This window comes from Neodiprion pinetum, chromosome 7, assembly GCF_021155775.2.
Source record: "Neodiprion pinetum isolate iyNeoPine1 chromosome 7, iyNeoPine1.2, whole genome shotgun sequence".
NCBI classification, from domain to species: domain Eukaryota; kingdom Metazoa; phylum Arthropoda; class Insecta; order Hymenoptera; family Diprionidae; genus Neodiprion; species Neodiprion pinetum.
The window spans coordinates 18646922-18660774 of NC_060238.1; positions in this window are offsets into that span (position 1 = coordinate 18646922).

A 13853-nucleotide genomic window follows, 5' to 3' on the forward strand; every position below is an offset into this window, starting at 1 on the left:
CACACAATAATTCCCACTCCGCATCTTAACACTCACTATACGTGAAATGCAATTATCACCAGTTAGCTTTCGTCCTCATTGCAGCAGCGGCTGTCCGCTCACAACACTATCCAATACCCACCAATTTATAGACGGTGTGTAATGATGATTAGGAAATAACTTGATCTTTGTGTGGTTGAACTCTGTTCTATTCGGTTAGTTCAACTTGCGGTCTAAATTGTTCCATAAAATCTTGAAACGAATTGGATTATATGTAACTTACTAAAAGGAACGAAGGTTAACGGTAGTTGATCATGAAGCTTCTTGAGAACTTACTTCTTCAACATAAATATTCGACAGCCACAATTTACTTTTTCACTCTCCAGAAATGAAATGTTGTTACAATTAAACTGCGGTGGTGGTATCGGTAACTATAGCGAGACACCGTATTTGAAATCCCAGGTGTTAGTCACTGTTGTAATCTGGCGTATACTTTTGTAATACATACAAAGCAATTCTGGCAGACTTTGTAATTCATTGTCATCTATTTTGCCATCATTTGTAATCCATTTTTATTCTTTTTCTTATCATTGTAATCCCTGAAGATCTTGCAATCCTTGTAATCTCTGCAATCGATTATAACCTTTGTAATTGTAATCAGTCTTCGGCATCTTTTTTTTACAGTTATTATCCGTTTGTTGAATTTTAATACAGCTTCAAGTGATTCCGATACTTTTTTTGTTTCTCGCCCCAAGAGACTCGCCCTTTGGTTAATCCATTGTTATCTATTCTCATATTTTGTAATCCATTTGTATTCTTATTGTTGGCTTTTCTAATCCTTGAAGTACTTGTAATCTTTGTGATCTTTGTAATCCGTCGTAATCGCTGTAATCGCAGTACAGTGTAGGCCATTTTTATACTGAACACTGTTTACAATTACAAAGATTGTAATGAATTGCAGAGATTACAATGATTGCAAGAACTTTAAGAATTACAAAGGTAACAATAATAAAACAAATGGCTTACAAAAGATGAAAAGAGATTGCAATGGATTACAATGGATTACAAAGTTTATTAGAATCTCTCGGATTACAGGTGCAAGTAATTTCAATATTTTTTTTTCTTATTCCTTGCCCCCTGAGATACCTTTTTTTTGGTTAATCCAATGTAATCTATTGTCATATCTTGTAATCCATTTGCAGTTTTAATGTTGTCTTTGCAAAGTTTTCATTCAAAGAAATTCATACAGAATTCATGTAAAAAACAAGTAAAATACAATTTGAGAAACCCTGTCGTAACACGAGCTGCAGACCTTTGGAGTCATCCCGTTCCGCGTGCATCGGGGTGTAGAGACATTCATTCATGCACACATGAATAAGATACATGGGGGCCTTACAGCTCAGGCCCTTTTTATCGCCTCCCTCGTGTGTTCGGCACCCACGCAATGGCGGCACGTTCACGTGTCAACTATAGCATTCTTATGTAATTTGTTCAATTCACGCGGACGATCGAGGTGCCCCGGCTTTGAAACTCTGTGGCCGGTATCGTTTGTCGTTTCTTCCTCGTTTATAAATCGAATCAACGGACCACCTTACTTGGCCGCTCTTTTTATCCGGCTGCAGTAGGGTGTTTGAAAAAAAATTCATTTCTGTCAAACGCGCATCAAAATTCGGTACAGAACCTCAAATAGAATATCTCGGCCAAATGTGATCTCTTAATATTGATATTCAGAGGTACTTGTTTTATTTTTTCTATTTTCCATTTAAATAGCACGTAAAAAGAACCGGAAATGTATTTTTTTTTTTTTTGTACATTGGCGAATATCTCTTGATTGGTTAAAGTTAGAAAAATTCTATCTCAGTACTTTTTTATAGTTAGTGAAATTTATTATAAGAATCTAATTTTTATGTTGATTATAAGTCAAGCCGATTACGAGAAAATTTGTTATTTAGATGGATGATGGAAATAATAAAATAGGTACCTATAAGTATCAATATTAAGAGCTCATATTTGACTGAGATATTTTAATTAGGATGCTCTACGGAAATTTTGATACACGTTTAAAAAAAGAATCACCCTAGGCTGCAGGGTATAATTTCTGATGTGAGAAATATTGCTGATACTTGCAAGGAAAGTATCCGAAGTGAACCTCACCGATCTTCTTTACTCTGTGACATGCTGTTGAATGTTAAAAAACGTTCGGTACTCGGTTACCTTCGAATCCTAACTCAGCGGTTTAAGGAGTACAGATTACCCCTAAAGTTGACCTCCAGTAACTGGTTTTTTAGATTGTTCAACTACCTCGTAAAATTTGATTATGAAACCAAATTGATAATATTCATTATAAAAAAATTTTTCGATTGATGTTTTTGGTGTAGCTACTACAACAAATCGTAGAATTAAGGAAAATTAAGGAAAAATTGGATCTTAGGTACTTTCCGCGTTTATAGTGTAATAGTACCTGAAAAAATTCCGGGGATGTTTGATTATCAGCCATTAGTTGAAAATTGTCAATATTCAAACTGACATGCGAAAATTCTTTCAGGAATTCACCGTTCGCAGATAAAGCGTGCGTAGAATTGATTTCAGAGATTTTTACGAATTGTGCTGAAAAAATATTTACTCCACTCTACGGTAATTTGATATGCATCAGAATTTTCTGATTCCGAGAGTTTTCTTTTTGCTGGATGCTTTCGATTGACCAAACCGGAAGTATCCTTTGTACACAGAAAAAGGATTTGTTACCTTTATCGCAAACATCGCTATAAAATATAGTGAAAGAAGTCCATTTTCAGTCGACAGAAATTTTGTTTGATCTAACAAAACAACCGGCAAAGTAACAATTTCTACTGTCAAGTAAGACGAGACAATTTATTTAAATTAACAAAACATTAATTTATTATTCCGACTTCGATGGATGGTCGTACTAAATAAGACATGAACAATCGACAATGACAAGGCTAACGATCCTCCTGGGGTGTAGTCGTAATTAGCTATGATTGCAATTATTTGATACTCAGTGATGATAAAACTACAAACCCCATTATTTTATAGTTATAGAAGCCGATTAAAGGGAAAAAAATAGCGAACTTATGAACACGTTTTATAATGATACAGTTGTTGGAAATGTGATCTTGAGACTTGGTTTTATTTTGGTTTGCTAATCCGTAAAATGATTTAAGGTCACGTAGTACTCCTACCTTTACCGACCGAGCAAACTTTGTTCGTTTCTCTTTATTTAATATAGGAAGTAAAAGGGTGACTTTGCTCGGTCGGTAAAGCTAGGAGAATTACACGACTTTAACCATTTTTCAGTGGATCGTATAGTATATGAATCAAAACTTAAGACATCATCAATTATTCTGTAAAAATTTCACATTGTCCTGTATTTCATTCGCAATTTCTTGGTAAATCAGAAACTTTCAACCATCCAGTTTTCTCCCGCGAACTACGTACCCGACTTGAAGATGATATTTCTGAAATAAGGTGAACAAGGAAGGTATAATTGGACGACAGGTTTGGTCAGATTCAATACAGCCTAGCGATATGCGCGCTATTGACGTCACGAAGATGCAATATGCAGTCGGACCGGGGTTCCCCATTGTACGCCATTGTGCCTATTGTACGTCATTCCATCTCGTTGTGACACATTGTTACCTCTGGTAACTCATTGTCTGTTTATTTAGATAACCACCAACCCGTACCCGGCTTCTGCAGTCTGTGTAACTCGGGGCCAGCGAACTTACTGCTTTGTCAATTTCACCGTACAGGCTTTATCGAATTCGTAGCTTTCGGACTGTACCTGGTCTATATTTGAACGGTCAAGTAGGGGTAAGAATATAGAAAGATTGAAATATATTGAAGTGTCTAAAAAGCGAAAACTTGATTAATACAATTTTTAAGATGTGGTAAGTTGAAGTTTGGAGAGGTACAAAAATAAAAAGGTCAAAATACACAATACTAAAATATAGAATCGACAAAATTCATCTCGTTAATCCTTCGCAGATTCTATATTTTGCCGTTTTATGGTTTCACCTTTGTGTATTTCGACTTTCTATATTTTCAGTTTATTTACTTGGACTTTCTAAATTTTAATTATTCTACTAATCAAATTTTCACATCTTTGAAAGTTCGATCAATCCGCCATTCTAGTTTTTCACCCCCACCCAGGCGGTCGATTGGCCATAACGTTATACTTCTGATTAATTAAATTACACGATAATCGTGCGTTGGGTACTTGTGAAGACGAAGATTTCTTTTTGTAAATAGAAAAATGGAGTATACTTGACTTGTAAATCAATAAAAGCTAACATACAAGTACTCAATTTCAAACTGCTTCGAGATGATTAAGATTCTGGTAGATTTGTTCGATTTCACTCGACAATGATTTAGTTTATTCAAAAAAACTATTCACTAAAAAGTCGTTAAAAGACATTTTTTTTCCAGTAATGAATTTGATACTTCTATTTTTTGTTCATAATCAATATCGTTGCAATGTTGTAAAGTTAAATGCTTAACGCTACCAACGTGTCGAATAACATTTTTCTTTTCAAATCGTAGCAAATAGTCTATTAAATAGAATGTGAAATCATAAAGTAAGATCGAATGAATCTGACAGATTTTAACCATTTTTGAACAATTTCAAACGAAGCATTTGCATATAATTGTAAGCATTTGTTTATAAATCCAGTATCCTCTATTTTCGTATTTTTGAAACAGATTTTCGTAGTTGACGAATATAATAATTCAGTAAATACTCACCGTGCAGTTATCCGACAGTAAAATTAATAACAAGTATCGACTTTCAGCCAACCGACTTCTTCAATCCAACCTAAGCTGTGCAATTCAGACCTGGATTTTCAATCTTCCATGTCTTGTACACCTGTCTCTCTTTTTCATTTTTTTCATCACGCTTCTTCATCGTGAACTTTTAACTTCCAAGAATTTCCTCAGGCACGCTCAACCTGTAGGATTATTGTAAAACCCTCCACTCTCGCCTGAAGAAAATTTCTCGTAAAAAACAGATATATTCAGATATTTCTCGACAGATTTAAATTGAAAACTTCTCACTTTTTTTTTGATGTACAAGAATTCTTGTTCCTTCCGATTATTCCTTAACTGAAATGAAACGCAGAATTTTATTTTTACCCTAATGTCAAAATTCTCTACGAAGAAACCCAGCGGTTTGAAATTTTTTGAAGTAGGTATATAATTCGGAAGCGATCAAAAATTTGCAAAATATTCAGTAAATATTTTTTAAAAACACAAGTCAGTTTTAGCTTTATTGTTTAAAACGAAAAACGACAATAACAATTATTTGATCAAATTTTGCTGGATTGTTCGATCTGACAAATATACCCGAAGACGTGAATAAAGTGGAAAAATGAATATGGAACGTCAGCTGAATTCACGTGATTCAAAGGCCGGGGTTCAAAAGTTTTATGTCTGTGCTCTGAGTTGGCGAAGTGCAGATCTGGATCCTAGATATACTTTTTATTATAAGTGTCTATGACGGACGTTCGGACATCGACGACTTTTACGATTTTATGAAAATTTCCTACAGGGGTAATATATTCACCCTTCGGACGACATCAGTCGCCTCTCGATGTGAGAACCTATAGAAGAAATCCCAAGTCATAAGGTACATATTGGAAATATGGATCCACGTATTGCAGGAAACAGAAGGCCAGTTGAGAGGACAAAAATAACTCGCCAGAAATTCAATTTCTCTGCACTTCGCAGTATTTAAATTCTGAATTATTCCATAACTCTTTACAATCGGTTGACAATTTTAAGATGTTGAATATATTGAACATCGCGTGCAGTGTTTTCATTCGCAAATTGTTCAAATTTTCTAATTAACCCCAGATTTTAGAAATTTTCAAGTCACAATACCTGCTGCTGCGTATTGTTTACGCTAAATTTCATGCCCTTATTAATGACGAGTACCTACCCGATTAATTATTTGTTGCTGTAATTTGAACATTACCAACCATTACCGACCATTACCGACCATTACCGACCATTATCGACCATTATCGATCATTATCGACCATTACCATACCATTACCATTTGGACATGATCGATCCGACTCGGTAGGTACAAAAGAAATCTATTCATCTGCAATTACCTTGAGAAAAATTTCGATTGTCAGAATAACTAATAAGTTCAAGTAGAATCGGTAGCGTTACAATATTGGTTTAAATATCGTGATAATTACAGGAAAGTGTAGAACAAGTAAACTGTCTAGCATGATCACAGTTGTCAATAATAAATTTTATCCAGGTTAGTTATATGTACTACATTGTTTATCTAGTTGACTAGATTTTATCGGTAAAATAAAGCTTCAACATAGATTAATCATTGCAACGGTAACGAGAAAATATATATTCACATATAAGTTCGAGTGATCATTGCCAAAAAAATAATGGTAACACATCATAGACTTTCTGGGTACAGCTATAACATTTCTTTTTATTTTGTACTGAAAACTAACTTAATTCTTCGATCACGGTAATAGCTGAAAATATTTATTAGAACTATAAAGTAACCACAATTAGACATTTCTTTCGGTGTAGATAGAAAATTTCTATAAATAATAGTCAGCAAATAAAACATGAAAACCAGGTCGTGTTTTGCCTTAATTTTGCACAGGCTTATAAGTATACACTATAATCCCGATCTTACTGTACAATTATGACAAGTTGCAACTCCTAGATCACGCAGCTTGCGTATCGGATGATATTACAAACCGCTATGGCGTTTTCATATATATATAATATAATACAAGATAAAAAAAAAATAAATAAATCGGGCATTCCAGTTAAATTGGACCAGGGTCTGACCCTCGCCCTCTTAGATTTCTCTTACGGAAAAAAAATCAGTTTGGGTGTAAATTGGCTTCCTCAGCTGATAGACAATGCTTGGTCCACAATTTTTCATGTCGTTGTTCCAACTTTAAAAAGTTTCTGTCATATTTTTTTTTACATCTTTACAACCCTCCCAGACGCCCACAAAGCTCCTCAATTGTTGATATTTTAAGATTGATTTAGACATTTTTCAAAATTATAAAAACAATTACATAAATTCTGTAGCCAACGCAAAAAATATCTCAACCAAAATCGAAGTGGGTAGGTGATACGGGAATTCTTTTAATTATTTTATAACCAATTACTAATTTATTGTAATTATTTTGATTTTTTTTTTCAAATTTTTCGGGTTTAATATATCTTTCTTAGTACAGCAAGTATCTGAAAATTTTGATTCAAATTCGAAATTCAAAATATTTTTCAGTTATTTTGATTTTCTTTCATTCTTTTCTGTTAAATTTTGTAACAATTTTCCAATAGTTGTACAAGAAAAGATATATTGATCCCTGGTAATTGAAAAAAAAAAAAAATCGAATCAGCGAAAAAAAATAATTATTGATTATAAAACTAATAAAAATTACCGTTTCACTTGCCTACTTCAATTTTGGTTGAGATATTTTTTGTTGTGGCCAAAGGGTTCATGTAATTTTTTCCATGATTTTCAAAAATGTCGAGATCATTTTTATAATGTCATCAATAAAGGGACCCTGGGGGCCTCAAGGGGGATCATAAAAATGTGGAAAATGAATTACAATCCTTTTTAAAGTTGGAAGAACAATATAAAAAAGTGGAACAAATCCAAAAGAGTAAAGGTTGGACTTCACTCGAATCGACCTGGAATGCCCCATATACAAGGTACTTGTCAGCTATACGCGTAGGCACCTAATCGTCTCGGCTGGAAGAAAAGAAAGGTGAAAACTGATCTAATCCCTTCTTCGAGATACGCGACACGCAGCGTGTTTCCAGCGTGCATCGGATTACTTTCAAGTTCCACGTTCAAGGCGTTCGAATTCAATTCAAACTCGAACCGTCTACCCAGCGATTCAAACATGTGTTGGTTATACTTATGTATACGTCATGCAGAGTCAGGTACATGCATAATTTCCCACAATATGCTCCATTAAGAACAGCTGCGAGTACATCAAGGCGATTACCTAAATATTTACATATATATATATGTGTGAAATACACGCGTATAATTCTTCACAAAATTTTCTCATTCTGGCACTTTATTTTCCCTCAACCTGCGCAGCTGTGACATCATAAAAGCTTGATGCTTGGTTCAACCCTTTCACGAATACATTTTTCCTTACGAATACGATTCACTTGAAATTTTCAATTCACGGACTTTTGGGATCACTGATTACGAATCTGAACCTGAAATTCGAAAATTCAAAATGGCGGATCCAATATGGCGGACGTAAATTCAAAGAGTCGTTTCATTTTGATAAAAGCTTGTGTTTCATGGTTTTTAGGGTCACTGATTACGAAGCTGAACTCGAAATTGAAAAATTCGCAATCGCTGATCCGATATGGCGGACAAATAAAAACAACAAGAAAAATTTTAAAGGAACTCTGTGAATTTTACTCCTGTGTATTAAGTTTGTGTAAAAATTGGCATGTGGATTTTCATACCAAATTAACGGAAAATTCTTTATTTCGTGGAAAAGTATGAATTGCGATCATTTATTTACATGTGATATTTTTCCAATAAATACAGGAATAAATTTTTTTTTTTTTAGGGACCATGTGAAACCAAAAAAGTAGTTAAATAAATGAAAAGTTGCAAAAAAAAAAGGTAAGTTAAAGGGTTAAGCGACGTGCGAATGTGCGATTAATCGATTTAATGAAAGGACCGGTTAATAGAATAATCGATAAATCGATTGATTGAAGATTACTCCGATTACTCGATCACTTGGAAAAAGATCAATCTTAGAAAAACAATTAATCCAGAATTCCGATTATACAACTCACAGAGTTTAGTTAGAACACGAATCGTTATAGTTTCTTAAAAAATCACGTCTCAGAATGAAATGTGTACTAAATTTCATGACAATCGTACAAACGTTGTCGAAGTTATCGTTCACAGTCACAAATAAGCATGAAACTCGTATCTTTCAGTCGTACAGTCGTTGGTCACAATAATAGCTATTCAAAGTTGAGTTAGAAATCAAGCTGAAAAATGAAACCAACCGAACGTTTAAGAAAGCGTTTATGCTCAAAATATTATTAATTCAATATCCTACTTATTTATGTTCTACTGAATTTACGTACTAATACGTGGTACTATAGAATGTGTTAATATTAATTACTTGCGTGTTATAACACACGTAATACTGCATTAAGGTATTTTTGTTCTTTCAAATGTGTCAAAAATATCCTGAATGATTTTCCACCCTGCGGAAAGCACGTTAAAATTCAATACATGATCGCAACTGTTGGAAGGTTGATTGGAGAATAAACTTAAGTGGCAGTTGATTAAAGATTTTGCTGAAGCATCAGCATTGATCTAGAATCGAATGTTTGGCAAATGTGACAAAACAAAAAAACGTAGAGTGAAAGGTGTTTGAAAGTTTATTCGCAATTTCTAAAACGGTAAAGATAGATCGATGTTTACCCATCTACAGTTTTCCAACTGCCGAAAGAAGCGAATGAAGAAACGGTCCCATAATAAAACCAATCTTAAACGATCGAAACTTGAAGATAATTTTTTTCTAAAATTATCCCCATTATTACCTAAAAATCTTCCAACGATATTTCTGGATTCTGCACGGAATGCCCCGTATATTATACAAATATAGAACCCATATGTGCGGCACGCGGTATATTTATACGCGTAATACGCATATACGAGTTCGGATCTCCAGAGGTAATTCATCGAGTTTCGCATTAAGGTGTTCTACACGAGGCTGACAGAATATCTGCATAAACCTCTCAAAGACATCTGGTTCTTCGCCCTCACCCTACTGGATGATGATGGCTTTGCGAAGGTTCGCAACTCGAGACTTGAGGGGAGCTTAGTCGGGCCGAAGAAAATAAAAGAAAATAAGATTATACCTACACGCGTATATATATATATATATATATATACCTGCGCTCATATCCTACTTATAAACCTTACCGTTCAGGGGGACTAAGACAATATTATTTTACTTCGAGAAAAACCTATCAAAATTTCCCGGTTATATATACCCATTTGGCAATGTTACACTTGACCCTTTAATTCACGCTGGGACTCTCAGCGTCCCACCTTTTTTTTTTGCAGCAGCAGCAGCTTTTTATTTATAGAACTATAATTTTTTGCTAACAACTGCCGAGTTTTTTCGGCTCCAAGTGGTCGCTGAAATATATCTGAGTTTAAGAAAATTGAGAAATACATCAATTTATTGATTGTAAAATGTTAGAAATTTGTACTTTCCCAAGAATGAAAGGATTTTCTGCTAATCCAGCACGAACATCCGAATGCCAATTTTTACACCAACTCGATACACGCCTAGAAATTTTACAGAATTTTTTCATAATTTTTCTGTTTGTTTTTACTTGTCCGCCATACTGGATCAGTTATTTTGAATTTTCGAATTTCGAGTTCAGATTCGTAATCAGCGACCCCGAAAGTCCGTGAGTAAAAAATTTTAAATGTTTCACACGCAACGAAAAATGCATGCATGAAAGGGTTAAGAGGATGCTATAGTCGGTCTTTACCGGCAGAGTAAAATATTGTTTTTTTTTTTCTACTATTATCAAAAACTACGCATTATTCGTGTAAAGATGCCGCACTTGGCGCTGACTTTGGTATTTTCACGCCAATGCTGCGTAGGCTTTGATAATAGTAACAAACAGTAATATTTTACTCTGTCGGTAAAGACTGACTATAACATCCTATTCAATGCGTGTCTCGCTTTTTCTAACTTTTTTATGTATTTCAGGGAGATTGTTTGGCCAAAAATCGATGCTTCTTATAAATTTTATTATCACGAGATGGTCGTACATTGACTATTTATAAGACAAGATAATTGTATTCGTATAAGCTACGTAGATCTCTTTAGAAATGCGCAAATAGAAGGTACTGGAATCATAAACAAGAGCGTAAATATCGATGCTTCGTATTAAATCACCGGAAGTGATCAAACATCTAGTAAATTTAATCAATCGCACGACGTTTATTTACAAGACGATTTTCTACAATATCACTGAAGTAGGTTTCTTGTTTTTGCGCAACGATTCGATTTAGCCTTTTGTTTCTACGTGCATATCTTATCTTGTATATTATATATATCTTTCTTTCGAGCAAAGTACCCTAATGGCTAGACTTACAAGACACTTGAGTGGTGGCTTCAGACTTGAACTCTGAAGACGTCGTTCATCGTTCCATTAATGAGATTAATTGGTGACTTGGTCGAAACCGGCATTCGTCTCGCTCACCATGGGATCTCCCGCACGCACTTTTTTCAACTTCCTTTTATTCCCGGTCTGCATCAGTCTCTTCCTTAACCGTATCCATAAACGGATCTGTTAGATCTTATTCTCGAAAGTCGGCGCGCCATCAACGAATTAAAACAATTAACCAGTCAGCATTTTTACTCTGCCGCTTCGTTCCCACCATTAGCCGGTTCTCTGTGATATCAATTAATTCTTTGTGAAATTCACTTTTTAAACGAACTATGAATCACACTATTGTGTAAAATGAGTTTTACATTTAATGAAACTGAGATTCCAAAGGTGCAATTGACGTTAACGGCAGAATCGGGTATTGTTGAAACGATATCACGTTTGCTTAGTAGACATAATCACAATCGTGCGAAAAATAAAAATTTAAAACAAGTAATAATGCCGGATGATTTTCTAAGCGGAATACTTGAAGCTTATTGCTTGACGAAATTTTATTTTTCCTAACAATGAAGGAATTTCGCAACAAAGTATCAGTTAATTAAATTCTCCGCACTGATTTTACCATTTATATTTTCGGCGCAAGTGGAATTAAGCTCGATAAAATGTCTTACTTTAGCGATTCGCAAAAAGTTTGCTAATAAAAATAATTCGATTCTAGTTCATAAAGCGTTAAAATAAATGGATCAAGCCATACGTAGTTCTGTAGTGATACATACGATTCAGAAACTTGTCTATGAAATTGAAAATTTTTATTTTGGAAAAATAAAATACCATTCGACAATTTTTAAATTTAAAAGAAAAAATTTCGTACTACAATTTCCCAGACCTACGCGAAACGAGTCAAGGAATCCAGAAATTTGGTAGAAAAATTAAAAATATCCTTCTCAACAACTGCGAAATATCAGTCAGAGAAAATCTGTGAATTTCCGAAGCGTACTTTAATATTGTACGTATTTAAATCTTTACGACAGATCGTTGTTAATTTTTCCTAATTTAGCTGCTCCACCGATCTAAGTTTAAACATTAAGTATCATCAGTTGGCGAAGTTGCATTAAAATTACAGTACAACCCATTAGATAAGATTAAAGGTGAGCATATTGTTCGAAGAGCTGTGACATTATTTGACATTAAAGCTATCCGGCGAATCATCGAAACTTCGTTAACGACGGAACAATTTGCCCAGAATTATTGATGGTACAAAAAAGGACTACACGTGTGACTAAGCTGAGCTTTATATGAAGCTAAAAGAAATATCGGCCTCTTTAACCGGCTGCTAGCCCCGATTATTGATCATCAAGCTGTTAGAGAATGAAAAAGCTTCTTACGTACCGAAAAGCCGCACGTGTGGCAGGGAGTGAAAGAATTTACCTTGCCTCACTTTTATCGCATATCAGAGAATTTTATCCGACAAATTTATCAGTGAAGTACAACACGGCAGGTATACTATATGCGTATTACTAACAAGGAGATAAATTGTTGGTAGAAATTTACATTTTACCGCAAGCTGCTCTGCTCATCTTTGAAATACATTGTTGTACAAAAATATTGACATTTTTATTTTACATTTTTACTTCTTTACTTATTTCTCCAAGATTGTTCGTCTGAAATAATCCAAACATTTAATTTTTTTAAAACCCTGTATTAAACAAACGAATTGCTTCAGATATTTTTCAAGTTATTGATGTTCGAATGCAATTTTTAAAGTATAAATCACGGCCGACCTTTTTCTATTTTGGCATATCATGTACGAATAATGCTTGATAATTAAGGTCATGTAGCAGTGCTACCCTTACCGACTGAGCAAGCCTACTCGTTTTCTTCATTAAAACAGTTTCGCGATTGCTCATTTTACTCCTCATTTTTTTCAGAATTGCGGAGTCTATCTCAACTACACACTTTCAACCCCCGAAATGCAGGAAATGTAGAAATAGGAAGACGTGTAAAAACCTTCAAATTTTTTCGTCGATTTGTCCGATATGAGTGACTTTCCTCAATTCCGCTACGAAATAGCGATGCACCGTCGAAATTTGAACACTCTCCTTTCATTCGTCAATTTAATACAGAAAGATAACGGGGGACTTTGCTCGATCAGTAAAGGTAGAACTGCTACATGACCTTCAGTGGGTATTACAGCATCGATTTAAATTCGTGTTGTATTTATTGATGCGTTCAAATGCGCTGTTAGCGATCAGTGAGCGAGCGATTACAGGATCAAAAGAATACGCCAAAGGGTTTGTTTCGACTCGTAAACGTTGCACAGGAATCCAAATATTACTTTTAACCAGTCGATAGTCGACAATTAACTCCCAGAATCATAATGCAAAAAATTGTTTGATTGCTTATCTAAATGTAACTGCAGAATAGAATGGTACCTAGTCAGTTTTATTACTTAATTTATTAATCTATTATTTTCAAATAATTGGCAAATTCTATCGTAATAAATTTGTGTTGAACATTCTTGTCTAGGTGAATCAGGTCGGATCTGATGAAATGATCTGGACGGATTTCGCAGCGCAATATAATCGTAAACTTGCAAAAAAATCGGTGAAATTGAGAGAAATGCTAGCTTTTTAATTCCAGATCATGTGTTTTAGATAATAATAATAATAATCAGG